This window comes from Cricetulus griseus, chromosome 3, assembly GCF_003668045.3.
Source record: "Cricetulus griseus strain 17A/GY chromosome 3, alternate assembly CriGri-PICRH-1.0, whole genome shotgun sequence".
NCBI lineage: Eukaryota > Metazoa > Chordata > Mammalia > Rodentia > Cricetidae > Cricetulus > Cricetulus griseus.
The window spans coordinates 71,571,336-71,599,233 of record NC_048596.1 but is presented as its reverse complement, the minus strand read 5'-3'; the positions used below and the strand labels follow the sequence as shown (position 1 = coordinate 71,599,233).

Sequence of the window (27,898 nt, the reverse complement as noted above, 5' to 3'; positions counted from 1 at the left end):
GCCCAGCACTCCAATTTCAATGGGGATGTCTGACGTCCTCAGAGCCTGGGCAAAGATATTTATCATAACATGGCTGACAACAACAAAGGGCTGGAGATGTGTGAAGCAGCCAGGGCAGTAAGAGGAATGGGTAAATGTGGCAAGCAGACAGCCTGGAATGCCTCACAGCAGGCACATGTATTCTCCTAGCTACTAGCCAAGTGAAGGGCAAAAAGCCCAATAGGAAACAACTTTGAGGTTTCAAACTGTCCATGCTGGATGCACCCTCCTCCCTTCCTCCACCTCCATTAAACCCCCTCTGCCTGCCAATCAGGATGTAGGGTCTCAGCTACTGCTCTAGTGCCATGCTTGCCTGCCTGCCTGCCTGCCTGCCAGCTGCCATGTTTCCTGCCATGATGATTGCTCATGGATTCACCGTCTGAATCTGTAAGGTAGCCCCCAATTAAATCCTTTCTTTTATGAGTTGCTTTAGTCATGGTCTCTTCAGAGCAATAGAACAGTAACCAAGACACATACTTTGTGTTAAATTGTCAAAATTTGCATGTATTTACATTTATGGGAAGTTTAAAAACACAAGTCTAAGAGATTTAACCTGAGTATTGATGTACATAATAAAATTAAGAAGTAGATTAAGATGGAAGGGTAAAGGTAAGAACACAGTAAGCATTTGAGATATTGGCTGCTTGCTAGGGGGTGGGGTGAGTAAATGTTGAGGCACCTTGGGGATGCCATGATATTAGTTATCTACAGTGGGTAGTAGGCTACCTAGTATTCATAATTTGTTAGCCCTAATACTCTTTATATTTGAGAACTGATAAATCTCCAGCAAGTAATACTGAATGGAAAAAAGTCAAACAAGACACTCATCACATCCCATTTGTGGAAAAACATCCCTGAGTGAGTGGCATATTGTAAAGGGATGCCCCTATTGTTGATGATGTCATACAGGTAGGAATGGGTGTGCAGACAGTGCCTCTAATGTCAGTAACATCATGTAGGTGGAACATGCATACAGACGGTATAAAGGGGATAGGGTAGGGGTTGGGTGAAGGGAATAACAAAAGAATAGCTTATTGAAACAGTTGATAAAAATGGTCTGCTTGTGGCTGTTTAATGTTCCCTGGACTGACTCAAGGTAGCTAATCATATCATTCTGTGAAGTTCCAAAGAGGAAAAGAAATTTCCCTGGAAGCTTGAGTGCTGAAAACAGGACAGTTGGCTTCCCTGGGAGAAGTGTGTGTGTGTGTGTGTGTGTGTGTGTGTGTGTGTGTGTGTGTAGGTAATGAGGAAGCTACAGTGTTTTTAATAATGTAATTTCAAAAGACAGGTAAGACACCATCATTTCTGCCACGTTCTATTTGTTTTAAGCAAGTAAGAAGAACAGCCCACACCCAAAGAAAGGAGAATCGGGTGCACTCTTAGAGAAGAGGAGACAAGACTGTGTGGACACACTTTAAAACCTACATGAGGTCTCATATCACACACACACACACACACACACACACACACACACACACACACACGCATGAACACACACAGAGTGACACAAAGTCAAGAGGCAGAGAATTAGAAGAAATTTACCTACACCTTAGACTCAACTTTCTGCGGTTGTGACATGCCCCCATCATCTACTAAATGCACACTGGAGAATCACACAGTCAAATTACAAACAAAAAAAATCACAAAAGTCTCATAATCGTTTAAAGTACATTTATGATTCTGTGTTGCACTATATAGCTATTCTGGGTCATGTTTGGACAGCCCTGGTTTAAAGTAAAATAAATATATGAATTAACTAACTTTGGAGTATTTTTCCTATTACTTTTAAAATTAAAGTTAGTAACTCTCAGTATATATTTTTGAGATTTATTTTATAAGTGTGAGTATTCAGCCTGCATATATGTATGTGCATCGTATGAGTGCCTGGTGTCCTCAGAGGTCAGTAGAAGATGTTGGGTCCCCTGGAACTAGAGTTACAGATGGTTGGGAGCTTGTTGGGGGAGGTCCTTCTGTCTATATGTTTGTCTTATTGGTTGATAAATAAAGCACTGTTAGCCAATAGGGAAGCAAGTTAGGTGGAACTAGGAGAGAAGGAGGATTCTGGGAAATGTAGGAAAGGGAGAGAATTGCCAAGAGAGAATGCATAAGGCCATCATCCTCGGTAAGATAAGTCCTTATAAAAAATATATGGATTAATAGTTATGGTTGATAATTCAGACTGAGCTAACAAATAAGAAATCCTAGCATTGGCCAGCAGCATTGTAACTAATATAAGACTCTGTATGTTGTTTGGGGGCCCTAAAGCAGTGGCAGAACCCAGGAAGCTGGCAGAAAGAATTATTGTTATAAGAGCTGCCATGTAGGCACTAAGAACCACACTTGTGCCCTTTTAAAGCACAAGTGCTCTTAACCACTGATCTGTCTCTCCAGTTTCAAGTCACTGTATTATTAAAAGCGTTTTGAGTAACATTTCTTTACTCACAGTTCAAAAATGCTGGGCCTATCCTGAAAATGAGTAAAAACCTTGTGCTCAGGAATACCAGGTCAGGATACCCCTCCTCCTTCCCCCTCCTCCTCTCCCTTTCTCCCTTCCTTCCCCCTCCTCCTCCCCCTCTTCTTCTTCCTTTATCCTCTCCTTCTCCCCTCCTTCTGTCTCTTTTGCCCTCCTCCTCCCCCTCCACCTCTTTCTTTCTCCCCTCCTCCTCTCCCCTCTTTCTCCCCCTTCTCTCCCTTCCTCCCCCCTCCCCCATTTTGCCCTCCTCCTCTCCCACCTCCTCCTCCCCCACCCTTCTTTGGTGACGGAGACCCTTCATTTAGACACATTTACATCTTAGAGAGGTCCTCATTGAGAGGATGCCATTAACCAGCAGATCACTGGGAAGCAGAATCAGTCATTTCCCATAGGCTAGAAACTGCTGCTCACCTTTCTCCATGCCCTCTACCATCATCAGCATTCTCTCCTTTTCTTATTCTTTCTCAGGGGCTTTCTTCTGTTCTCCAGACCTGCTGCCCCTGTGCACTCCTCTTCTGTGACCTGTCACGAGAGGAGCTCATTTCCTTTCACAGTGTTAACTATCACACACGAACTAATATCAGCCAAGTGCACTCTACAAAGCCTAGCTCTTCCCAGGGGCTCTGGCTCTACACACATAGATGCCAGAACTTTCTCTTCCACCGAACACATCTAAAGTGTAATTTTTACCTTCTCTGCTGTTCCTCTTTGTCCCTATCTTGCCAAGCTATTCTACCAACTAGTCCAACAAGGGAACAGAGTATCACCCAAGCTTTTCTGTGGCTAATTTCAAATGACAGATTTTATTTAGAAGAGGAGAAGAGAACCCCTGGAGGCTGAGCATGGTGGCTAGCAGTAGCCTCTGGGCATCTTGAAACACACGAGCAGAGGCTGCTGGGCTCAGTCTGGTGTCCAGCAGAGGCACAACCATGAAGAGCTGTTGGGCTCAGACATTGTACCCCAGAAGCACTAGGCATTTTTACTTTTTTAATATTTTAATTTTGGGATCCCTACTTTAAATCTTTTTTATAGTTATTTCAAGTTGCTTTAGCTCTTTTGTGGAGCCAGAGAGATTTAAAATATGACTGATGCTTCCCAGGTTCCTATACAGCAACAAGCCACCTTCAGTCAGTGTCACCATGCTCTCCCCGGCTCACTAGATATTCCTAGACATTTACTGGGCACTTGCTATGGACTCGGTGTTGTGCAAAGCTCGTTTGATAAGGGCTCTCTCATGGAGTTCAGTCTAGTGGTGAATTACTGAGTAAACTGAGGCGTAGAGAGGTAATGACTTCCCGCCACGGTAGAAATAGTGCTTGGGAAGGTGTGATGGGGCTGGAGAATGGGCAGGGTACAATGCACAGGGTAAACCCTCCACTGAGGAGCAAGGCTACACATAGAAACACAATACAAAATTGGCTTACAAAAAGAGTAACAATGCCATTAGTTTCACCAGGACCAAATCCACATCTCAGTGAACTGATCTATTCCCAGACAGCATTTTTCTACTTGTCCCCAAAGCCCTGAGGCATGCCACAAATCTACTGAGACATAGTGACTCTGTAGGAAGCTGAAAAATCAAGAAATACCTAATCCCAATTTTAGTACTGGGAATCATAATAAAGTATTTTAAGTACATGAACCTAACTCTACAGCATATCTGTGAAACTTATACATATGGAACTTTAGAAAACTCCCTAGTCCCTGACCCAGAGAGTTTTAATGAGGTATGGATACCAAGGAAATAGACATTTGTCTTTCATTTTACCTGTATACATTATTTTGACTGTTCTAGGGAGAAGTGTCACTTGGGCATATTTCATAAGCAATCTAAACATGCTAGAGATATTGACAAAGGAAGCATGTGTGGTCCTGTGTGCACATCTAACCACAAACACAAACTTGTGTAATGTCTGCAAAGCAAACACCATCCTTTAGACAAGATCAGAGCCCATGTCCCACAATTCCAGGAGGCAAGGGGTTCTTTTTGCTGACCAAAGGCAGTGAATATTATCAAAGGAACTGAGTTTGAATGCGGAAATGGTAATTTCCCAGCAAGCTAAGTAGGAAGCCACTCAAGGATACTACTGGCCTTTATGCTGCTACATATCTAGACTGAGAGGAGAGCCCTCCATGGAAGACGTACTGCTGAGGACCAAACCAGTGCAAACTTCATCCACATATAGGATGCTGCAAACAACTCCATCACTTTGCATTGTTAATCGGCTGCTCATTTTGAGTGGTTCTTCACCTCACTGAGGAGGCTTTTCTCCTTCCTCTGGGCATTCCGCATGCTTCCTTTTGGATGAAGAGGCCCCTACTCCATCATTTGTTTACCCATTTGAGTGGTAGTGGTTCTGTTTTACATGAATATACATCAGTAGGTCCTTGGATGCTCCTTATATGTTAGACTCCATTGGGAGCCAGAGCATCTAGTCTGGTTTCTTCTGGAGCCTTCCCTACAATAACTATCCATTCATGGAGGGCTTGAATGGTGTGCATAGTTTACACTAATCTTTCACTTTTGTTGTCATCTGTTAACTCCAACAACTGCTGAGCCCAACCCTTAATTAACTGCCGTGAAGCATCTTTGATTGCTGATGAGTCTGAAGCTTCCCTGCAGCTGAAACGCTGGGTCACAGCTCCCATTTGTTCAGGTCCGATCCTATCCACCAAATGTTGTTCTCGGGCTTCTTTTCAACCAGCTCGATGCCATTCCCAAAGAGGTAGTGGTGTTTGTTTGCTTGCTTTTGGATATTGATCCGTGCAAGTGTGCTTCTGAGAGGAGGGTGAGCCCACACACTAATGTTGGCAAAGCAGGCAGAGACCTTGGAGAATGTCACCAAGTTTCTGAATCCACCAGCCCTGGAGCTTTGTGAGCCACTTTTATCTCGTAAGATAATGAATTTCTTTATTGATCAAGTCATTAGGAATTAAGTTTTCTATCTCTTCAGCTGGAAAAACAATGTCAAACTCATTTGTATCCACAATTTTAAGTGCACGTTGATGCACTGTTTTCCAAGCTGTGCCAATTTATACTCTCTTCAGTCGAGTATTAGGCTGTTTGCTTCCCTCACACCCTTGTCATCGTGGGACAAAGGCATTTTGAATGCTTTCCCAGTTGGATAGGTGAAAACCATCTCTTGTGTTTATATTCCCATGATTGCAGGGACAGTAAAGAGTTGTCATACTTATTCTTCTCATAGTAGATGAGGCAATTAACAGGACTGGCAGTCAGCATGATGCCTGCACAGTAGCCACCGCTCACTGCTCTCCTTAGATGGGTCTGGAGTCTTCTGGCTTAGGCTGTTGATGCCTCTGTAATCTCCAGGTGCTGTTGCACATGGTAGAAGCTATTTAGGGGCAGAGGCTTTGAAACTGACCCATACCTGACAAAGTAAGGAGCTTGTGCCTGAGTTTTGTGCCCTTGGGTTCTTTTGGTTTGCTTGAGAAGTGTGCTCCATGGCTGCCATTTCTATCAACCCCAATCAGTGGTGTAAAGCACCAACAGTGCTGACACAGGGTTCCTGACTGAGGACGTATTAAAAATTCATCCAAAGTAGGAGAAGTGTTCAGATGCACCACTGCAGGGCCAGGTGCCTGTCTGGGTAAAGATGATTAGCTGAAGCAGGTTAGCCACTGTCACCTAGCCACTGTGGCATTATGCAGTGGAGTGACCCAGACTTAGAAACACTATTTCTGATGAAGGCAGTACAGACACTAAGAGTTGGCACAGTGCACAGTGTCTGTCAGTTTCCCAAACAAGAACTGCCAGAATTTTTGCTCAAAGTCTGCCATGGGTTCCAAAAGCAGGCAACAGAGTCAGAGGCAGCCCCTTCTCTCACTGTTAGGAGTCCCATAAGAAGACCACATTACACAACTGTCACATATATGCAGAGGGCCTAGGTCAATCTCATGCAGGTTCCCTGGTTGTCAGTTCAGTGTCTGTAAGCCCCTATGTGCCCAGGTTAATTGCTTTTGTAGGTTTTCTTGTGGTGTCCTTGACCAAGCCTCTGGCTCCTATAATCCTTCCTCTTCTTCCTCCTCCTCCATAGGATTCTTCAAGCTTCCCCTAATGTTTGGCAGTGTGTCTCTGCATCTGTCCCCATCAGTTGCTGGGTGAAGCCTCTCTGATGACAATTGGGCTAGGCACAATCTATGAGAATAGCAGAATATCATAAGGAATCATTTTATTGACTTGTTTTTGTTTTTGTTTTTGTTTTAATTTTGCCATCTGTATTTGGTTCTATCCTGGGTCTCTAGGGTATCTTGTCTCTGGGCCCTGGTTCTCAGGGGTAAGCTCCCTTTCAGGGTATGGGTTTCCAGCTGGACCAGTCTTTAGTTGATCACTCACACAATTTCTGTGCCATCTTTACCCCAGCACAGTTTGTAGGCAGGACAAATTGTAGATTGAAGAGTTTGTAGCTGGGCTGGTGTTCCAGTCTCTTCAATGGAAGTCTTGACTGGTGACTATCTCAAGCTCCAAATCTACCATTTCTGGGAGTCTTAGCTAGGGTCACCTTCATAGATTCCTGGGAGATCACCCTGATACTCAAGCCACACAAAGATCCAACAAAGAAAGAGAGTTACAGACCAACTTCTCCCGTGAACATAGATGTAAAAATACTCATTAAAATGCTTGTAAACTGAATGCAAGAACATATCAAGAAGATCATCCACCATGATCAAGTATGCTCCATCCCAGAGATGCAGGGATGGTTCAATATATGATACTCTGTCAATGTAATCCACCATATAAACAAACTGAAAGAAAAAAAAAACACATGATCATCTCATTAGATGCTGAAAAGCCTTTGACAAAAATCCAACACCTCTTCATGATAAAAGTGTTGGAAAGATCAGAGATACAAAGGGCATACCTAAACATAATAAAAGCAATGTATAGCAAGTTAGCATGAAATTAAATGGAGAGAGACCTAAAGCAATTTTATTAAAATTAGGGATAAGACAAGGCTGTCCACTCTCTCCATATCTATTCAATTTAGTACTTGAAGTTTTAGCTAGAGCAATAAGACAACTTAAGGGGATCAAGGAGATATAAATTAGAAAGTAAGAGGTCAAGGTATTGCTATTTACAGACAGTATGATACTATACATAAGTGATCCCAAAAATTCTACCAGGGAACTCCTACAGCTGATAAAAAACCTTCAGAAAAGTGGCTGGATACAAAATTAACTAAAAAAATCAGAAGTCCTCCTAGTTACAAACAATAAATTGACTGTGAAAGAAATCAAGGAAACAATACCCTTAACAATAGCCACAAATAATATAAAATATTTCAGTGTAACTCTAACCAAGCAAGTGAAAGACCTGTATGATATGAACTTTAAGTCTTTGAAGAAAGAAATTGGAGAAGATATCAGAAGACAGAAAGGTCTTCCATGCTCATGGATTGGTAGGATTAACATAGTAAAAATGGCAATCTTACCCAAATCAATGTACATATTCAGTGCAATCCTCATCAAAATTCTATCACAATTCTTGATAGACTTTGAAAGAGCAATACTTAACTCCATGTGGAAAAACAAAAAACCCAGGATAACTAAAAAATCCTGTACAATAAAAGAACTTCTAAAGGTATCACCATCCCTGATTTCAAGCTCTATTACAGAGTTATAGTAATAAAAACCACATAGTATTGACATAAAAAAAAACAGGTAGATCAATGGAATTGAATCAAAGACCCACACATAAATCCACATACCTATGGACACTTGATTTTCAACAAAGAAGCCAAAAATATAAAATGGAAAAAGAAAGAATCTTCAACAAATGGTGCTGGTCTGACTGAATGTTGGCATGTAGAAGAATGCAAATAGATCCATATCTATTGTCCTGCACAAAACTCAGGTCTAAATGGGTCAAGTACCTCAACATAAATCTAGATACACCAGACCTGATAAAAGAGAAAATGGGGAATATCCTTGAACTCATTGGCACAGGAAAAGACTTTCTGAATAGAACACTGTTAGCACAGGGACTAATAACAATTAACAAATGGGACCTCATGAAACTGAAAAGTTTCTGTAAGGCAAAGGACACTGACAAAAGGACAAAACAGCAGTCCACAGAATGGGAAAAGATCTTCACCAAAAATATTAATTTCAAAAGAACTGGAGATATATCTCAGAGGCAGAGCACATGGCTTCATTAGATTTGCAAGGCCCTACATTCAATCTCCAGTACCACAAACATAAAAATTAATAACAGTAATCTCATGGGATTTGCATCCTGTCTTCTCATTGTGGTGGAGAACTGAAGCCTCTTCTTTAACTGGGGGTTCCTAATGTATTGTCTCCCTCAGTGGCTCTGTCAGCGTTCATGTTCACTGAGCAGCAAAGGCTGTCTTATAAGAGAAGCCATCTATAGTAATTGATAGTGAGGGGGCTGTTGTGGGGGTAAAGGTGCGATCAGACAGTTGAATGCTATGGCTACAGTACACTCTCACCACACAAAGGTCAGTGGGAACTTAAACACCACTGAACAAGCCTTTGCTTGGTGTGGTAGTTTGAATGTAATTGGCCTCCATAATCACATAGGGAGTGGCATTATTAGGAGGCAAGGCTTTGTTGGAGTGAGTATGATCTTATTAGAGGAAGTGTGTCACTGTGGGAGCAGACTTTGACATTTCCTATGCTCAGGATACTGCCCAGTGTCTCAGTTGACATCCTGTTGCCTGCAAGATGTAGGACTCTCAGCTGCCTCTCCAGAACCACGTCTGCCTGCATGCTGCCATGCTTTCCACCATGATGATAATGGACCGAACCTCGGAAACTGTGAGTCACCCCAATGAAATGTTTTTCTTTATAAGAGTAGCTGTGGTCACAGTGTCTCTTCACAGCAATAGAAACCCTAAGACAGAAGTTGGTACCAGGGACTGGGTTATTGTTGTGATAGGCCTGAACATGTTTTTGTTTGGAGGAATTTGGACTTTGGTACATTGGATTAGGAAAGTAGTGGAATGCTTTAAGTACTGCTTAATGGGTCATATTAGTAGGAACATGGAAGACGGTACTGAGTGTGATTTGATGAACTGTGGTGAACTCACTCAAGAGGTTTCAGAGGAGAATTCTTGAATGTTGCCTAGAGATTGTTCTTGTGATATTTTGGTGAAGAAAGTGGCTGTCTTTTGCCCTTAAGTAAAAAATTTTGGATTAATTCTGTTGGCAGAGTAAATCTCAAACAGCCTAGTATAGACTCTGTTGAATTGTTATTAGTGGTAACTGTAATGAAGATTTATAATGAAAAGGAGCGAGCTAAGCAGGATAAATTACAAAATGAAAATTTTGAGGAGAAAGGAGCCCAGGAAGTAGAATAGAGCTAAATTCTGTGTTCTAGGAGATAAACAGATTAAGAAATGGAATGGAGGGAGTGGTGACCTCAGAGCAAGATCTCACCCCACTAAATTTCCAAGTTGTAAAACAGAACTAAAGAAAAGCTTAGAGGCAGGTGTGGTGGGGCACACCTTTTAATACCAGCACTGGGAAGGCAGATGCTGGCAGATCTCTGAGTTTGAGGCTAGCAAGTCTACAGAGCAAGTTTCAGGACAGCCAAGCTTAGGCAATGAAGAACGGAAAGCTGGTGAAGATATAATTGAAAGAGGGGGCCATGGTCCAGCCCCAATAAGCAGCAGAACTTGGCAGCTTTGGCCACATGGTTCTGACTTCAGAGTTAAGGACAGAAGAAATGGATTATGGAATTTTCATCTGCCTGAAGAATGCCAGGCATGTGTCAGGGATGTCCCTTAATGGAGGCCTAGTAGAGAGAGACCATTGTATGAAGTTGTGAAGTTGAAGTCTGGATTGCCTTGGAGAACCCAAGATGTTAGAGATGCCAGACATGGGATACCTGCCAAGGAGAGTTGCTATCAAGGAGTAGAACTATCCCAGGAGAAAGAAGTGTGTTGCAGTCAACAAAGCTGAATGGAATTGGAGATCTGAAGAGCACTTTGCCAAGGAGATGCAGAGTTTGGAGTTTGCCCAGATGGTTTTTAGTCTTGCTTTGGTCCAGTGTTTCCTCAATATGCTTTCTTCCCTATGGTAATGGTAATGAATATCCTGTGCCATTGTATGTTGAAAGTATGTGGTCTGTTTTTTTATTTTTATTTTAGAGGGGATTACAGTTAAGAAAATGCATGAATGGACTTTTAAACATTGTTGAGACTATAATAGGCTGTGGGGACTTTTGAAGTTGGACTAAATACATTTTACATTATGATATTGTTACAATCTTATGGGAGCCAGTGAGTGGAATGTGGTAGTTTGAATGTAATTGGCCCCCATTAATCTCATAGGGAGTGACACCATTTAGAGGTACAACTTTGCTGGAGTGGGTATGGCCTTGTTAGAGGAAGTATGTCACTGTGGGGATGGGCTTACCACCTAGTATCTCAGTTGACTTCCTGTTGCCTGCAAGATATAGGGCTCTCAGCTACCTCTCCAGTACCATATCTGCCTGCACACTGCCATGCTCCCCACCATTGATAATGGACTGAACCTCTGAAACTGTAAGTGAGTCACTCCAATTAAATGTTTTACTTTATATAAGTTGCTGTGGTCATGGTGTCTCTTCACAGCAATAAAAATTCTGACTAAGACACTTGGTAAGAAAGATGAAGAAGGACATGTCAGGGAAAGGGCATCTACAAAGCACAGGGGTGAGAGAATATCTCTTGCTTCAGAAGCTTCTGTTATCATGATATTCTTGGTGGGCAAAGGACCAGGTAGAGATAATGGAAATGAAGGTGAAGAAGGGGCTACATCACTAAGGATATGTGTTACATTCAAAATCTAGGACTTTTAAGGACTCACGCATGCTGGGCAAGGATTTTTTCTGCTGAGAAATATCCCTACTTCCTATTTATTTATTTATTGTTGTTATTTCTATGTATGTGAATGTTGTATATATACATGTTCATGTGTGTGCCTATGTGTACATGCATGGGCTGTCTGAGGTTAACACTGGGTATCTTCCTCTGTCACTCTCCATCTTATTTTTTTTTAAGACAAGATCTCTAACGGAACCTAGAACTCAGTGCTTCAGTGGCTAACTGTCCTGTGATGCCCAGGGATCCACTGACACCTATCTCCCACACTGTCATGCCTGGTGCTTTAGATGGATGCTGGAGATCTGTCCTGGTTGATTTTGTTGTCAACTTGGAACACTTTGGAAGAGGGAATCTCAGTTGAATTGTAGGCGTATCTGTGGAGCATTTTATTAATTGCTAATTGGTATAGGTGAGCCCATCCCACTGTGGGCAGAATCTTTTCTGGGCAGGTGAACCTGAGCTGTATAAGAAAGGCAGTTGAGAAAGACAAAGGAAATGAGCCAGAGAGCAGCATTCCTCCATGGGCTCTGTTTCAGTTCTTGTCTCCAGATTCCTGTCTGAGTTCCTGCCCTGGCTTCCCTCAGTGACAGACTGTGACCTGTAAACCAATCAAACCCTTTGATCCTCCAAGCTGTTTTGGTCAATGTTTTATCACAACATTAAACCAAGTTAGAGCAGAATGTAAACTCAGGTCTCATGCTTATACAGCAAGCACTTTGCCAACTGAGCCATCTCCCTGTGCTTCCCACAACCCATTATTTTTCTTTTGTGACTTTTGGTTTAAGGTAGTATTTAGGCTAGCCTTGAGCCATGTAGCCCAAAGCCTTCAAGTATCAGAAGCCACCAGATCTGCCTCATCATTTCTGTCTGCTTTGTAATAATGTTAATTTGTTATGGAAAATATCGTTAAGCAAAAATAGTCAGCAATTACAGGCCATCCTTTCTGTGCAACCATGTGCAACTTTTAGCCTTGATTCCTCTTTATTTTTATGTGTGAGCAATAAAATGCTGTTTTCTAACTAGCCATCCCATTTTATGATAAATCTCAAGTATATTTTACACAAACAATACATTCCTGCTCCACCTTACAAAAATGGTACAGAGAAGAGTCTTTACTTGTATAGATTAGAGCAAGAAGTGTTGCTCAAGCCGTTACAATCATTTCCTGTTGGAAGAAGCTCTGCTGAATCACCTTTTGTATTAGGCTTTGGCATGAGATAGCTCATTTCCATAAATTTCTGTAAGTGAGTTCTGTATATCAAAGGTCAGGAACAAAAAGGCCAGACCTTCTGTCATACTCAAGCCCTTCCCTGTCATCTCTGAAATATACTCAGAAACAGAACTATTAATGGATTCTGAGAACTGAGTTCAGTGTGTCCATCTATGCACAGTGTTATTTTAAAGTCTAAGATTTTAGCTTAAAGAGGTGTGTGTGTGTGTGTGTGTGTGTGTGTGTGTGTGTGTGTGTGTGTGTGTGTGCAGGTGTGTGCTTCTAGCTTATTTTTTTTTCTTTCAGATTTTTTTATTTGAATTAGAAACAAGATTGATTTACATGACAATCCAGTTCCCTTCTCCCTCCCATCCTCCCCTACCACTCCCCCAACTAAAACCCTACCTATCACATATCCTTTCTGCTCCCCCTGGATGGTGAGGCCTTCCATAGGGTGTCATCAGAGTCTATCATATCCTTTGGGATAGGGCCTAGGCCCACCCTGGTGTGTCTTGGCTCAGGGAGTATCCCTCTATGTGGAGTGGGCTCCCAAAGTCTCTAGCTTAATTTTTATATAGTTCTGTTACAGATACTTTGAAAAAAATCATTTTCCTAGCCAAATATTTGAGTGTAGTTGCAGATTTAGGATGATATGTTTGTCTATTCTTCTATCCCCTATATCTCTTGACACAACTCTCAGTATCCACTGGTAGAGCAAACCCTCAGATCAGAGGCTTGGTCTATGTGTTGGTTAATTTTTGTCGACTTGACACAAATTAGAGTCACCTGGGAAGAGGAAATCTCAAGGAACTGCCTTCATCAGATTGGCTGTTGGGCATATCTATGGGGGCATTTTCTTGATTAGTGATTGATGTGTTAGTAGTCAAGACCACTATGAGCAGTGATATCCCTAGGCATGTAGGCATGGGCTGTGTAAAAAAGGTAGCTGAACAAGCCAGGAAAAAGTATTCCTCTGTGGTCTCTGTTTATGTGCCTACCTTGTCGGGTGCCATCTGTATTAGCCCCATGTAGCAGGGCCATATGTCGAGGACTGGTGTCTTTGGGGCTGTGATTGGGTCCAGCTGAACAGCTCTGGGTCCATTCCTGAGTGGGCGAGTATGGATGAGGGGAGGCTAGCTATAGGAGTTAAAGGAAAGATGGAGACAGGATAATATCAGGAGAACTGAATCAGTTAATACTGAATGTGCCCAGTTCATTCATGCATTAATCTTAAGTAACTATGCAAAGGTGGGAACGACAGCAGAAGACTTTCATTATCATGTATAAAGGGCAAATAGCAATTACCTCCCTTAATCCTAAAGACACTCCATAGCTGCACATACTGCTCAGCCATCAGGTGCTCCTTAGCTGCAAGTATCACCTAGCCTTCAGGATGAGCGTAAACTTGCCTGGATCCAAGTCTATTGTTATATAGATAGGAGCCATTCACCACTGAGGCTAGGACATCCTACAGCCATTAAGCTAATATCTCAAAGACAATCGGAGTGACTTGGCAGGATGGGATGGATTTCCAATATATGGGCACCGAAACTACCTCCAGATTCCTGCTTGGTTTCCTGTCCTGACTGATGGACCAGGAAATGAAGTGTGAGCTGAAGAAACCCTTTTTTCCTTCAGGTTGCTTTGGGATATGGTGCTTATCACAAAAATGGAAAGCAAACTAGTAGAGTGTAGAAAGAGCCCTGGATGTGTGTGGAACCTCTGTTGATCAATGAGATGATCAGATGGACAACCTGGCCAGTATGGGAAACAGAAGGCATGGAGGCAAGAGGCCTAGTATGTGGTTTCTGAGAGAGCCTCGGGCTTGAACCAATACTGAGCCAGAGAGACAGTGACTGGAGACAAAGGATGGAGAAGAAGGAGACAGGGTTGTCAGGTCTGTCTCAGCTGGTCAGGAAGAACAAGGCAGAGCAGTGTTCCAGGGTGGTGGCTGGGCTTCTTTTCTGCACATGACAGATGATCAAGTAGGAATTATGGTCTCCTCTCCCATTTCCTTTTCCTTCGGCCAACAGAGAGCTCACAGGTCAGCTAGTGACCTGTCACAGCATAGGCATGTCAGGAGAGGGTTGCTGACTTGTGATTCAGGTCTGTTTCTGGGACACATCTCAATATATCATTGGATAAGCTATCAAAAAATCTAGAGTAAGTGTTAATATGGGAAACTCCTTTCCAATTGGTGGCATGTGCCTCCAAACCAGAGGGAAGGTGAACTAAAGGGACCCCACAGAAAATGGGGAGGAAGGATTGTGAGGGCCAGAGGGGCCAGGGACACTATAAGAACACAGCCCACAGAATCAACTAAGCAGGGCTCATGGGGGCTCCCAGAGACTGGATGGACAATCAGGGAACCTGAATGGGTCACGGCTGAGTCCTCTACATATGTTATGGTTGTATAGTTTGGTGTTCTTGTGGGACTTCTAACAGTAGGAATGGGTTGCCTCTGACTCTTTCATCTGCTCTTGGGACCCTTTACCTCCAACTAGGTTGCCTCATTCGGCCTTGATATGAGGGTTTGTGCCTAGTCTTTTATTTTTTTAATAAATTTCTTTCTTTCTTCCTTCCTTTCCTTTCTTCTTTCTTTTACATCCCAGCCAAAATTTCTCCTCCCTCCTCTCCTTCCAGTCCCTCCCCCCTGTATCCCTCCTCTGTTCTCACCTCCAATCCACTCTTCATTTCTGTTCAGGAAAGGGCAGGTCTTCCCTGAGTATCAACAAAACATGACATATTAAGTTGCAGTAAGACTAAGCACCTCCCTGTGTATTAAGGCTGGGCAAGGCATCCCAGGATAAGGAATAGGGTCTACAATTTCTGAAGAAGACTTTCATTTTACCAGAAGCCTAGTTTTATTGCAACTTGTTAGGCACATTCAGTGGCTATCTCAGGGAAGCCTGCTCTTTGTTTTTGAAGGGAAACAGAAGAGGAGTGGATCTGGAGAGAGGGGAAGTGGGCTGAGACTTGGAGGAGTGGGGAGGAAAACTGTAGTAGGGGTAAATGTATGAGAGAAGAATAAAAAAGTTCAGTTTTTACAGGGGGGTGTTAGGCTGTGACTGGAATTGATGAACCTCTAATTTTGTTGACACCTTTTAAAACCTAATTCAGCCAAGCTCTTTTTTCTTCTCTTCTCACTCCTATTACCCGACAGTTCTTTTAACTCTCTGACTTTAAGCCATAGAAGAGAAGCATTGGAAGCCAGCACTTAGTCAATGGCCTCAGCTTATTTTCAGTAAAACTTCAGATCCTCTTACTTGATCAGGTGCGTGGGAGTTGCTCTGTCATTTCCTTGGGTCTTTTAAATCTTGGTCTGTCTTCTTTTCTCTCTCTTTTCTCTGGTTTCTGAAGCCAGCACTGGGCTAGCTTGAGGCTGAGACTGGGAGGCGCAGCTGACTGTCCTGAGGTAGGAAGAGGAGAGTCTATACTTTCTTTAATTAAAGGATATTTCCTCTTTCTCAATGTTATCCTTGAGTTTGTTTGAAAAACTGCAGAAGTTAATTGGATTTTCTCCCATGAGTATGCAAAAGAAGATTCTGTCCCCTCCTCCTTCCTTCTGTTCCTGCCTCCCTCCCCACTTCTCCCTTCCTTTCTCCCCTCCCTTTCCCCCTCCCCCTCCACTTCCTTTAGTCCTTTCCTTCGTTCTTAGAATGCCTGTTCTGCTCTCTTCGCCTTCCTTTCTTCTTTCCTTTTCTTCCTTCTTTCCTTAGCACCTCCCTCTTTCTGAAGTGGAGGTAGACTGATTTCAAGAACACACTCAGTATTGTGTGAGCTCCTTCCCCAGACAGTGGCTTGTAGCTTGGCTGGGATCCTACAGGGAAAGTGTGGTGACCCCTGATGCTTTCATTTATTTATATCTGTTAAATCATCTGTTGAAAACTAGCAATTCATTATTCATAGTCTTTAGAGCCAGGATTTCTGTGCTTTGTAACCACACCCCAGAGATGGTTCTAGAAAATGTAAGTCACTGCCTAAATGGCCCACATTCTGATGAACTGATGGCTACAAGTGATGGACATGCGAGACCTTTCAGTGGTTTCCCTGTGTAAGATGGTCACCAGAAGGTAAAGTGAAATAAAAGGCAGATTTTAAATGGGAATTCATGGAGCCCTGGGGATGGCTCGGTAAGGGAAGAGCTTCCCATGCAAGTGTAAGGGCCTGAATTCAACCCCCTTCAGAATCCATGAAAGAAGGTGTGGTGGCATGTACCACTTTGCCTGCACTGGGAAGGCAGAGGCAGGAGCAGTGGCTGAATGACCCTTCCACAGGTTGAAAATCAGATAGCTTGCATATCAGATATTATTTTAAAAACCCATTAGAATCCCAAACACAAAGGAAAACAGACAAACAAACAAAGCCCACACTTATGGATGCACTAGAAGGTCTTGAACCTCTTGTGCTAGTCTTTAGAGATGCTTCCTTACAGCATGTGGACCCATGGCCACTCTGAAGACACTAGCATTTTGATTCACAACAGTAGCAAAATTACAGTTATGAAACAATGAAAATAGTTTTGAAGTAGCAATGAAAATAATTTTTATGGTTGGGGGTCACCACGACATGAAGAACTGTATTAAAGGGTCTCAGTATTAGGAGGGTTGAGAATCACTGGACAGGAGACTCCCTTCAGCTTGCTGGTCAGCCAGTCCAGAAGAATCAGTGAGCTCCAGGTCCAGGGAGAAAGACTCTGTCAAAAAAAAAGGTGGTGTGTAACTGAGGAAGACATCTTACAATCTTACATTGACCTCTGGCGCGCGCGCGCGCACACACACACACACACACACACACACAGCAAAAAGATAAAGGAAAGAACTAAAGTAAGCAGTGACCAAGCTGGGAAGGGTTAAGTGCAAAGCCATCCTTTGGCCCCTTCTCTTCAAACCCCTCCTGAAGCTTAGTGATGGAATATTTGGCTGCTAGCATTGCTGTACACCCGTACACGGTGGAGGGACTAGACATGCTAGACACAGCTTAGGAAACACACAAGCAGCCCTTCCTGGCAAAGACTGTGTCACCAATTAGAAGCAACCTTGGAATCATCCCATCACTAAATTTATCTTGCAAACAATTAATTCCTTAAAATGGGAAAGAGAGATTGTGCAAAGTGGCAGAGCTTTTTAAAAATATTGCCTTGTTATAAAGACTTCCATTAGTTACCATCTAAATTAAATGGAAATCTTAAATAAAAAGAACCCCAAATTATTTAAGATAACAACTTTGAAAAAAAAATACCCATCTCCAATTACTTAAAAAAAAAAAAAATTTCCTGAGCAAGCAAAAAGTGAAAGGCCATTCAGAATCTGAAGTAAGCTAAGTTTTCCTGGGCTAGTCCTGGGTCAACACAGATCTAAATGGCTACTGTAAACGCTGGTTTGCCAGATTGATGGTGAAAACCTGTTTAATGGCAGTCAGTGCACACGATAGAGGCATGCCTGTGAAAACTTAGGAAGTTAGTTTATTTCTGGGAGGATAGGCTGTATGTTGAGCATCAGCTGGGCCCCAAATACTGTTGCCTTCATCACCTGGTGGGAGGGAGAGGGAGAGACGGGGCTGCTGCTAAGTCCAGCAATGAGTTATAGCAGGGGTTTCCTGTTATGGGAACTTGCCAATTTGCCCTCATGATGCACTCAATCTTCCAAGGGACTAAGCCGGGCAAGTCTTATTCTTAAAGCTAATTAAATCACTGAATTCTAGCTTGTCCCAGCCGTTATCTAACATAGTAACCCTCTGAAAGTTTGAGGAAACAAAATGATAAGGCTAGAATGGACCAATAAATCTACTCTTTTCCTCTTAAAAACAAAACCAAAAGCAAATTTGTGGACTGGGGCTCTAGCTCAGCTGTCAGGACACCTGCCTGGCATGCATGAAGCCCTCGGTTCAATCCCAGCTTCAGAGAGTGGAGGTAGGGAGTTCAGGGATTCAAGGTTATCCTTGACTTTGTACTCAAGAGTGTGTCTGTGGGGGGGCAAGCCTGGGCAAAACAGGAAATGAGGTAGGGATGGGGGTTTAAATAAAAATCTTGTTCATCATATCCACCTTCCAAACATGGGTTGGAGAGATGGGTCCATGGTTAATAGTATTGGCTGCTCTTCCAGAGGACTTGGGCTCAATTCCCAGTACCTACATGGTAGTTCCCAACCATCTATCCACTTGGAGTGGATCCAATGTCCTCTTCTGACCTTTGAGAACACCAGGTACACATGTGGTGCACAAACAAACATCCAGGCAAAACATCCATGCACATAAAATAAATAATTATTTAAAAAATCATTAGAATCCCAAACAAAAAGGAAAACAGACAAACAAGCAAAGCCCAAACTTGTGGATGCACTAGAAGGTCTTGAACCCCTTGTGCTGGTCTTTAGAGATGCTTCCACACAGCACGTGGACCCATGGCCACTGTGAAGACACTAGGGTAGATTTTCTTCTCTATTTTCTAAATTCACATTCCTTCAAATGACTAAACTACAGATTAATGCTGCACTCTAGCCATAACTAGACATGCAATCACATGCATTTGCTCTCTTTATTGTAATAAATCATGGATGCCCAAGGAGCAGGGAGAGAGCAGTTTCCTTCCCTGCCTCTAAAGTACTCATGCAATGGCTTGGAATGAAAATGTGTGTTAAATATCATCATGATGATGAGACGAGGGAGGTGTGATAAGCCTACAAGCATTATTGATAGAAACAGTAATTTGAAATGTTCACTTCAAGTGCAGCCAGCTTGGAGATGGGAGTGAGAAATTAAGAGGAATGGGACTTTTGAGTACCCATTTGAGCACATTTGGAAAACACTTGAACATGTGCAGCAGCAGATTCTCTCTCTCTCTCTCTTTGTGTGTGTGTGTGTGTGTATGTGTGTGTGTGTGTGTGTGCTGGCATCCATGTCATATATGGACATGCATGTGTGTATATAGATGTATGTGAGTAGAAATATACATATATGCAAGATATATATATATATATATATGCAAAATAAATGCAAAGATATTACTTTATGAGCCTCAAAGCCTCCAAATAATTCTCTTTGCTGAATTGCAGCATAGAGGAAGGTTTGAAATGAATCCTGGACTCTGTTTCATCTCCATCAGAGTTGGTTTTTGTGGTGGTGACGTGGCCAGGCCTGTCCTGACCTACAGGGCATCAACCTGGGGCAAGAGAGTCAGGGATAGGGAATGGGGACAAGAGACGCAGAAAGAATGACCATAAGACAGGATTCTGATCAAGTGGCAAACTTTACTTTTCTCAGGCTAGCTTATATAGACAGCAGAGCAGGATATGGGGAGGGGTAGAATGGGTTGTTTGTGCACCAGGTGTTAGTGTAGGGTAGGATATTAGGAAGCCACAAAGAGGATGTTTGGCAGGGTAAAGAGTTCATGAGTAAGTGGTTCAGGAAGGCTTGCCTAGGTGTCAGAGGACTGGGTCAAGTTGTTTTCTTTTCTTGAGCTGAGGTTCTAAGGAGCTGCTATGTAAATGTTAATATACAACTATGTGGCTGGCCAAGAATGGCCCAGGATCTCATGCCAAGCCCTGAGATCTTTGGCTCCCAACACAGGCTAACGGTCTAGTTATTGATCCAACAAACATCTGCATGTTGCTGGAAAGGCATTTTGTCAATGTGAGCCATATCCAGGATGCCTTGCCTTGAAGTTAGGAGACTGCTTTGGGACTGTGGAACAAAAGAGCTCTGATTGGTCAGAGGTCTGGGTAGCCAAATGGCTTTCCTAGAGAGGGTAGAATCCTACTCAAGACTGTAGCCTCAGCTCCTGCCCAGTTTCCAACCCTGTGGTGCTTCATTTCTAGACTTTCCAGGGCCCACACTCACATGAGACAATTCCTTAGCACAAATCTCTGAATAGTATGCATATAATATGTTTGTTTCTATATTTTCATTTTTATCATTGCTGTGAAAAAATACTTCACAAACACAACTTACAGAAAAAAAATGGATTTATTTTGGTTCACACATGGTGGGGGAGTCATGCAACAGGAATGTGAAGCTGTTGGTAGCATTGTGTCCATAGTTGGAAAGCAGGATGAATGGTGATTTACTCAGCTCTCTCTCCCTCTCCCTCTCCCTCCCTCTCTCTCTCTCTCTCTCTCTCTCTCTCTCTCTCTCTCTCTCTCTCATGTGTGCACATGAATCTGTGTGCATGCAAGTGCATGTGTATGTGGTTTTGTATGTATGTATGTATGCAGTACATATATGTGTTCATGTGAGATGTGCATGTGTGTTCAAGTACATGTACACATGTGTACATATATGTGAAGGCCATGGGTCAGAGTCAGATCTCTTCCTCAATCTCTCTCCACCTTAGTTTTTGAGGGAGGGTCTCTCACTGAATCTGGAGCTCACTGATTTAGGTAGGCTGGATGCCTGGGCAGTGAACTCCAAACACCTACCTGTCTTTATCCCACCCACTGCCCAGATTTGGGTTTCTGAACCTGACTTTTCATGTGAGTTCAGACCTCCAAGACCATGGTCCCCATGCTTGTGAAGCCTGCACTTTACCACCTGAGCCATCTCCCTTTGACTTAATCCGTAGCCCAGCCCATGTGATGGAACCACACACATTCTGAGTGAGCTTTCCTCTTCAGTTAAACCTCTCTAGAAAAAAACTCCCTCACAAACATGCTCAGGGGTGTGTTTCCACGGTGACTCTAGATCCTGTCACCTTGACAGCTGAGGCTAACCATCACTGTGTGTCCTAATAGGTTCTCTTCCACTGAGAATCTTGACTAATGCAGTCTCTTCCTCACACATTTTCTGATTTGAGTATGACACCTCAGTAGCCTCACCTGATTCATATTTAAAATATGAACTTCATTAGAGAAGAAAAAGCTGAGGTGCTTTTTCTTCAGAGATCCAAAGCTGGGAGTTTGTGGGGTTTGCTTTCTGAGAGAGAGTAGAGATATGACCTGAGCAGGAATTAAATACCCCATGCATAGCTACAAAAATAGGAGAAGCCATGTTGTTTTCAATGAAAATACATAACTATGACAGGGCCTTTGGATTAACTGTGAGGGCATAGTTGTACATTTGCTACCATGAAAACAAGAAAGGACGGGCTCAGCAGCAGCCATCTAAGATTAGCTGGTATTTTAAACAGCTGTTTGCTGACTGCAGCTATGGATTGTGTGGATTTGCCTGGCCATTGGCTTTCAGGTGGAACATGGGAAGAAGGCCATCCATACACACTCCCATGCTGACCCCTCCACCACACAGTCCTGCTGTCTTCACACTTGTTCAGTAAGTTCAGGGGGACACTATTGCTGAACCAGTCATCTCAGGTTGCCATGACAGGTACCCCAATGAACAGTTTAGACAATGCAAACTCATTCTTCCCCCCAGTTCTGAAGGCTGGAAAGTTGAAATTAAGATGTCAGTGGTCTGAGTCTGTTGAGGCTTCCCCTCCTGCTGCTAGACTATGCTTTCATGCTGTGGTTTTCCAGGGATGGGGGCGGGAGATAAGTATAAGTTTTCTCTCTCCCTTGCATCATCTACTAGATCATCTACTAATGTATGTATGTATGTATGTATGTATGTATGTATGTATATGTATATATGTATATATATATGCCTATATACATGTATGTGCATACATGCACATGCATGTGAGTGTACATTTGTGTATGTGTGTGTACAATCATGCATATAGGCATGTATGTGTGTACAGGTATAAATATATGTGTGTGCACATGCATGCATGCATTTGTGTGCATGTGTGTGTGCATGCGTGTGTGCATGGATAAGAAGGCCAGACAACGACCTATGGTGTTATTCCTTAGGTGCTGCCCTCCTTTGCTTTCCTCTTGGCTCACTTGCCAGCAAGCCCCAAGGGATCTGCCTGTCTCTGCTTTCTCAGCATTGGGATTACAAACATGTGCTACCACACCCTGCTTTTCTAATGTGGGATCTGGGGTTTGAACCTAGGTCTTCATTCTTGCAAGTACTTCACTGACTGAGCTACCTTCCAAGTTCCCTGCCTCTTTTTTGAATGACACTAATTTTGTCTGGTCAGGTATTTCTCCCCATGGCTTCACTTTGCTCTAATTACTTTCATAAATGCCCTGTTTCCAAGTATGGCCACTTTCCCATTGCTGTGATAAAATTACCATGACTAAGGAAACTTATAAAAGGGAATGTTTATTTTGGTTTATGCTTCCAGAGAGATAAGAATCCATCATGATGCAAAGGTGGGGCAGCAAACAGCAGGCACAGTGGCAAGAGCAGGAAGCTGAGAGCTCATATCTCAACTACATTCACAAAGAGGAAGAGAGGGAGGGAGAGAGGGGAGGAGAGAGAGAGGGAGAAGGAGAGGGAGAGAGAGAGAGAGTCTGGAAATGTTGAAAGGCTTCTATTTGTAAAACCTGCCTCCAGTAAGTAATGTGTTTTCTCTAGCATGGTCATAACTCCTAATCTCCTAAACCTTCCCAAATAGCATCACCAAGGGGCAGACCAGAGCTTATGGGGAACATTGCTCATTTAAATAACCACAGGCTCAAACATATAGGCTTATGGGCACACAACTCAGTCATGTCACATACAATGAAGGTCTAATGACAGACACCTTAGGTCTAATCATCAAAGCCTTCCTCTAGCCTGAAGTACCTCTTCCCATCTTCTTCTCTGGCCATGCTGCAGTTCTGATAACCCGTCAGGGCTGGACTTTCTGAAGAACATCTAAAACTCACTACAGAGCAGAACTTACAACTAATTAGTTCCCCCGAGCACTAAATAGTGCCAAACAAACAAACAAACAAAAAGTCTACATTCTCTCTCATGTGAGTTTTACCTTCCATCTGGTCGCTACTGTGGACGAAGGATGAAGGATGAAGGATGAAGGATGATGTAGAAGGCCTACTGCAAGGTTTTCTCTCTCCTTGGAAACCAACTGGACCGCTCTTAGTGTCAGGATGAATCTGAAACACTAACCCTCCAGGAAAGGCATTGGGTCCCTGTAAATGCAATGATACAGAGTGCAGGCACAGGGGACATCAATGCCATGTGCTACCCTAGATGTCAAGGGGGAGAGGTAGTGAGGACAAAACTCACTGGCCTATGAGCACAAGCGTCAGAGGAGAGTACAAGAGCCAGGTGTCGGGTTGTGAGAGCACACAATGCCTCCAGCTGTGATCCTGGGACACTTAAACCTGCAATGTCTAAGTGGAGGAGGCAGCATGAGACATTAAGTTTAGCTGTTAATAACAGTCTGATGAATGGTGTCTTGGTAAAAGAGTTTACTTTTCTCATCTAAGGAGGACTCTATCAATGTGAAGTTCAAGAGTAGGATGCTGTTGCCGTATGACAGTCGGGAAGGGAGGGTCTTGTACCTTCCTATTCTATTTTTCCCTTAGAGAACAGTTTTCATCATGTGGTCACAGGCCTGCTGATGGAACTGTAGCCAACATATCCAATTCTAGGCCCAAGGAAAGGATTAGAGCAAAGGCTGATTATCAGTTCTATGCTCCTCCTCATTCTGTGCCACTTCCTTCCTAGGAAATTCTCGGAATTCCCTCCTCCTCCTATCATCTGCCCACCACTCCTTCCTGCTTTCTCAGAATTCCCTACTCCTGTCATCTTCCCCACCACTCCTTCCTGCTTCTGTGTCATAGACCAGCATGGAGTTATTGAGCAAAATGTGGCCGATCTTCATGGGATGCTGACCCACCGTGTTCTTTGTTAGCAAGACATGCTGTCTCTAGAGCAGATGCTAGGCACTGGGGAGGCAATCACTGTGTTTGGGGGGAATGAAATGAGGGACTTGCCATATTGTCTTCTTTCCCTCTGTGATGTTATCAAAACAAACCTTGGTTTCCATGGTTTGCCAGGGATAAGCCTCTGCCTATTTGTCTCAAAGTTTTCTTTATTATTTTTCTTTTGTTTCTTTCTCCCTCCCTTCTTTCCTTTTTCTTTCCCCTCCCTCTTTCCCTCCTTCCTCTCTCCTTTCTTCCCTCCCTCACCTCCACACCTTTCTGTGTCTGCCTTCCTAAATGGCAATTTCTCAGAAATGTCCTGAAATCTAATCATTCCATGTCCCTGTCTGATAATAGACTTCTCCTGGACTCCTTCTACAACATTTCTAAGGTCACAATACCTGTTTCTCTGCTGTGAGGGCATTAGGAGATGGGGATCTTTGGAGTGCTTAGGTCATTCAATAGGAGCCTCATAAATAAGATTAGAGCCTTTATAAAAGTGGTCCAGAGAGTGCCCTGCCTCTTCTGCCAAGTTGGGATGCACCAGGAAGGTGCCGTTGATGAGGACTGGCCCTCACTTATTCCAGACCTCCAGTGCTTTGACTTTGGACTGCTGTGAAATAAATGTCTATTGTCTCTAAGCTGTCCCATCTAAGATGCTTTGTCATGGCAGCTTGAATGGACTGTAGACATCGTTTTGTTTATTTGTTGGTAGACTGTGACACACACACCCTCATCATAATAAAAGCCCAGGTGCATTTTGTTCCTTGGCAGTAACATTTCAAATATTCTTTTGGAGCATACTTAAAATGGAAAAGTGTGTGTGTGGTGTGTGCATGTGTGTGTGTGTTTGTATATGTGAAGGCCATACAACCTTGGGTGTCATTCCTTGGTTTCTGCTTACCTTGTTTATTGAGGCAAGAGCTATCTTTGGCTTGGGGCTGGCTGATTGAGATTAGCTGGCTGAGAGTGAGCCCTAGATCTGCCTGTTCCCATCACCCCAGTGCTGGGGTTATATGCATGCACCACCATATCTGGCTTTTAAAAAATAAATGTGGGCTTCAGGGAAGGGATAGAATGAAGGTCCTCATGCTTACAAGAAAACTTTACCGACAGAATTATCACCCAGATCCATGAAAAACAATGACTCTTAAAAGACTCACTTCATTGTCAGCTACTTCATTTGTGACAAGCCCAGTTAGCTCTGCCCCAAGCAAGCAAAAACCCTGGATGTCCCACATGTTCCATGATGCTCAAATTAGAACCTCAGCTAAGTTTCAAGTTAGCACCAGAAAGCTTCAATGAAAATCTTAACATGGCACAGTCTACCACATACCTTTCCTGAAGGATGTGGGGACAGCCTGCCTGAGGTCCAAGGAGAGAAGGATTCATCTCTATAGAAGGTGGTGGCCATTCCTGGAGGGCTGGAGACTTAGGTGAAGGCTAGGCTGGCAGCCAGCTCAGCAGGGCTGAGAAGCCACTGAGTCTCCTGTCTTGCTGCCTTCAAACGGGAAGAGGGCCACTTGACCCTTTAGTTCCCATAGGTCATCCCCTCTAGGTGTCTATTTACATTTGTTTCTGTTTCCTGAAACCCAGAGCCTTCATTGCAAAAATTGCTTGGTTTGAAAAGGAGTTGAATGCCTGTAGTTAAAAGAGTTCTACAATTTGAAGAGAAACCACAATGCCTTTATCAGTCAGAGATCCCTAGAGGACAAAACAAATAGTGTATGTGTGTGTTTATATATGTATATGTGTGTGGTTGCATGTATGTGCATGGTTTGAATGCATCCTCCCAAGTTTATGTATTGAAACTTAATCCCTGTGCAAGTATTGAGGGTGGGACCTTTAAGAAATGGCCCACCATCATGGATAGAATAAAATAGTGCCACTGTCATGAGACTGGTTTTGGATTTCTTGCCTTTCATCCCCCCACCATGGAGTAACACAGCACCAAGGACCTCTCAAGATACAGGTTTCTTAGCCAGCAGCTTCCCAGTCCCTGATCTGTAAGAAATTAATCTCTTAAACCACCCAGTCTCAGGTATGTTCTTACAGTAACACAAAAATGAACTGACACATGCATGCATATATTCATACACACATGCATACATATATATGTTCATACCACTGTTACGGAGGTCAATGCATTGGCTAACGTGGTGTGGGGCTGGCAAGTCTGAGACTCCCAAGCAGGAGTTGATGCTGTAGGCTTTAAATGGGTTTCTCTTCCTCAAAGACACTTCAGCGTCTGCTCCAAGGCCTTTTGCTGATTAGATGAGGCACCCACAGTACCCAGGATACTCTTCTCTTCACGTGGTGAAGACAGCTGTTAACCACTGTGAAGGTTGGTCTCAGTTATTAACTTGACTGCGCTAAGAAGATGTCTACGGGGAAATGCACTGTGTGTCCTTAGGGGCATTTCCAGAAAGGATTATATGTGGCACAGTGGCTATGTGGAAAGACCTAATCTGAGTGTGGACAGCAGGTTCCAGTGGGCTGGTAGATGAGACAAGGACTTAAACAAGGTGTGGTACATGTACCTGTAAGTCCCCCTTTTCCTGAGTGAATATGCCTACTGTTGCTGCCACCAGCCACCTTCTTTGGCTTTTCAGTGTAACTCAGTTGACAGTGACTGTCTGCAGAATTTCCAGGCATTCAGGCCTGGGTTGGGACTGCCTGGGCATACCATTTCCTGAGTTGGGGACCTGGGTCTCTGCTTCTCCATTGCCAAATTGGCCAAGTCCCTGTGTGTGCTGTTTACTCTTGGTTGTCAATTCTATGGGATTGAAAATTACCATGGAAACAGATCTCCGAACACATCTGTGAGGGAGTTTTTAGTATAGGTTTGTTGGGGAAGGAAGAACCACCCTAAACATGGGTGGTATCCTTCCAGAGGCTGGAATCCTGAATTGAATAGAAAGAGAAAGCAAGCTGAACATCAATATTCATCTCTCTCTAATTCCTGACTATAGATTTAATGTGCCTCAAGTTCCTGCTGCCATGCCTTCCTTGGCGTGATGACTGGACACTCAAACCATGAGCCAGAATTAATTCTTCCTTCTTTAAGCTGCTTTTGTCAGGTATTTTTCACAACAGTGATCAAGGTAACTAAGAAACTGTCCTATAATGCCATCCAGTAGTCTTTCTTTTACAACATGCACACACATTCTGTTGACTCTTTAACTAGATAACCCTGGTAATACTACCATCTCTACCACATGGCTCCAGAGCCATAGTTAGATCAGTGTTTGAACTCAGCACTGCCCCTTGCCATGTTGACACACAAAATTGTCCCAGAACCACCAGGAACTGTCCTGACTTGGCCCAGTGCTTTGTCTTCCTCATCTCACATGGCCTGATCAGATGTCCACAGGCCAAGAAGATGAGGTCCTCCCCACACTACTCTGCAGAATCCAGGTTGCTGGGTGCAATAGTAACCAACACAGAGCTATATCCTCCATGTTGAGGGCCCCATGGAGGTAGAATGTCACAGAGCTTTTGTGCTTCTTGCCTGCTGCATCAGAACCACTGGGGATGAGAACTCCAGCTCCTGGAACCACCATGTCCAGAATTAGAATAGCTGCATCTGAGATGACTTCTGAGGTATGTCAGATCCCAG

At 43.3% G+C, this 27,898-nt stretch overlaps 1 pseudogene; it reads right to left on the bottom strand.

Annotated features, from left to right (window-relative positions):
* Nucleotides 1-4,764: 4,764 nt before the first annotated feature.
* On the bottom strand, nucleotides 4,765-5,753 carry LOC113831509 (annotated as a pseudogene).
* Between the last annotated feature and the right edge of the window lie 22,145 nt (nucleotides 5,754-27,898).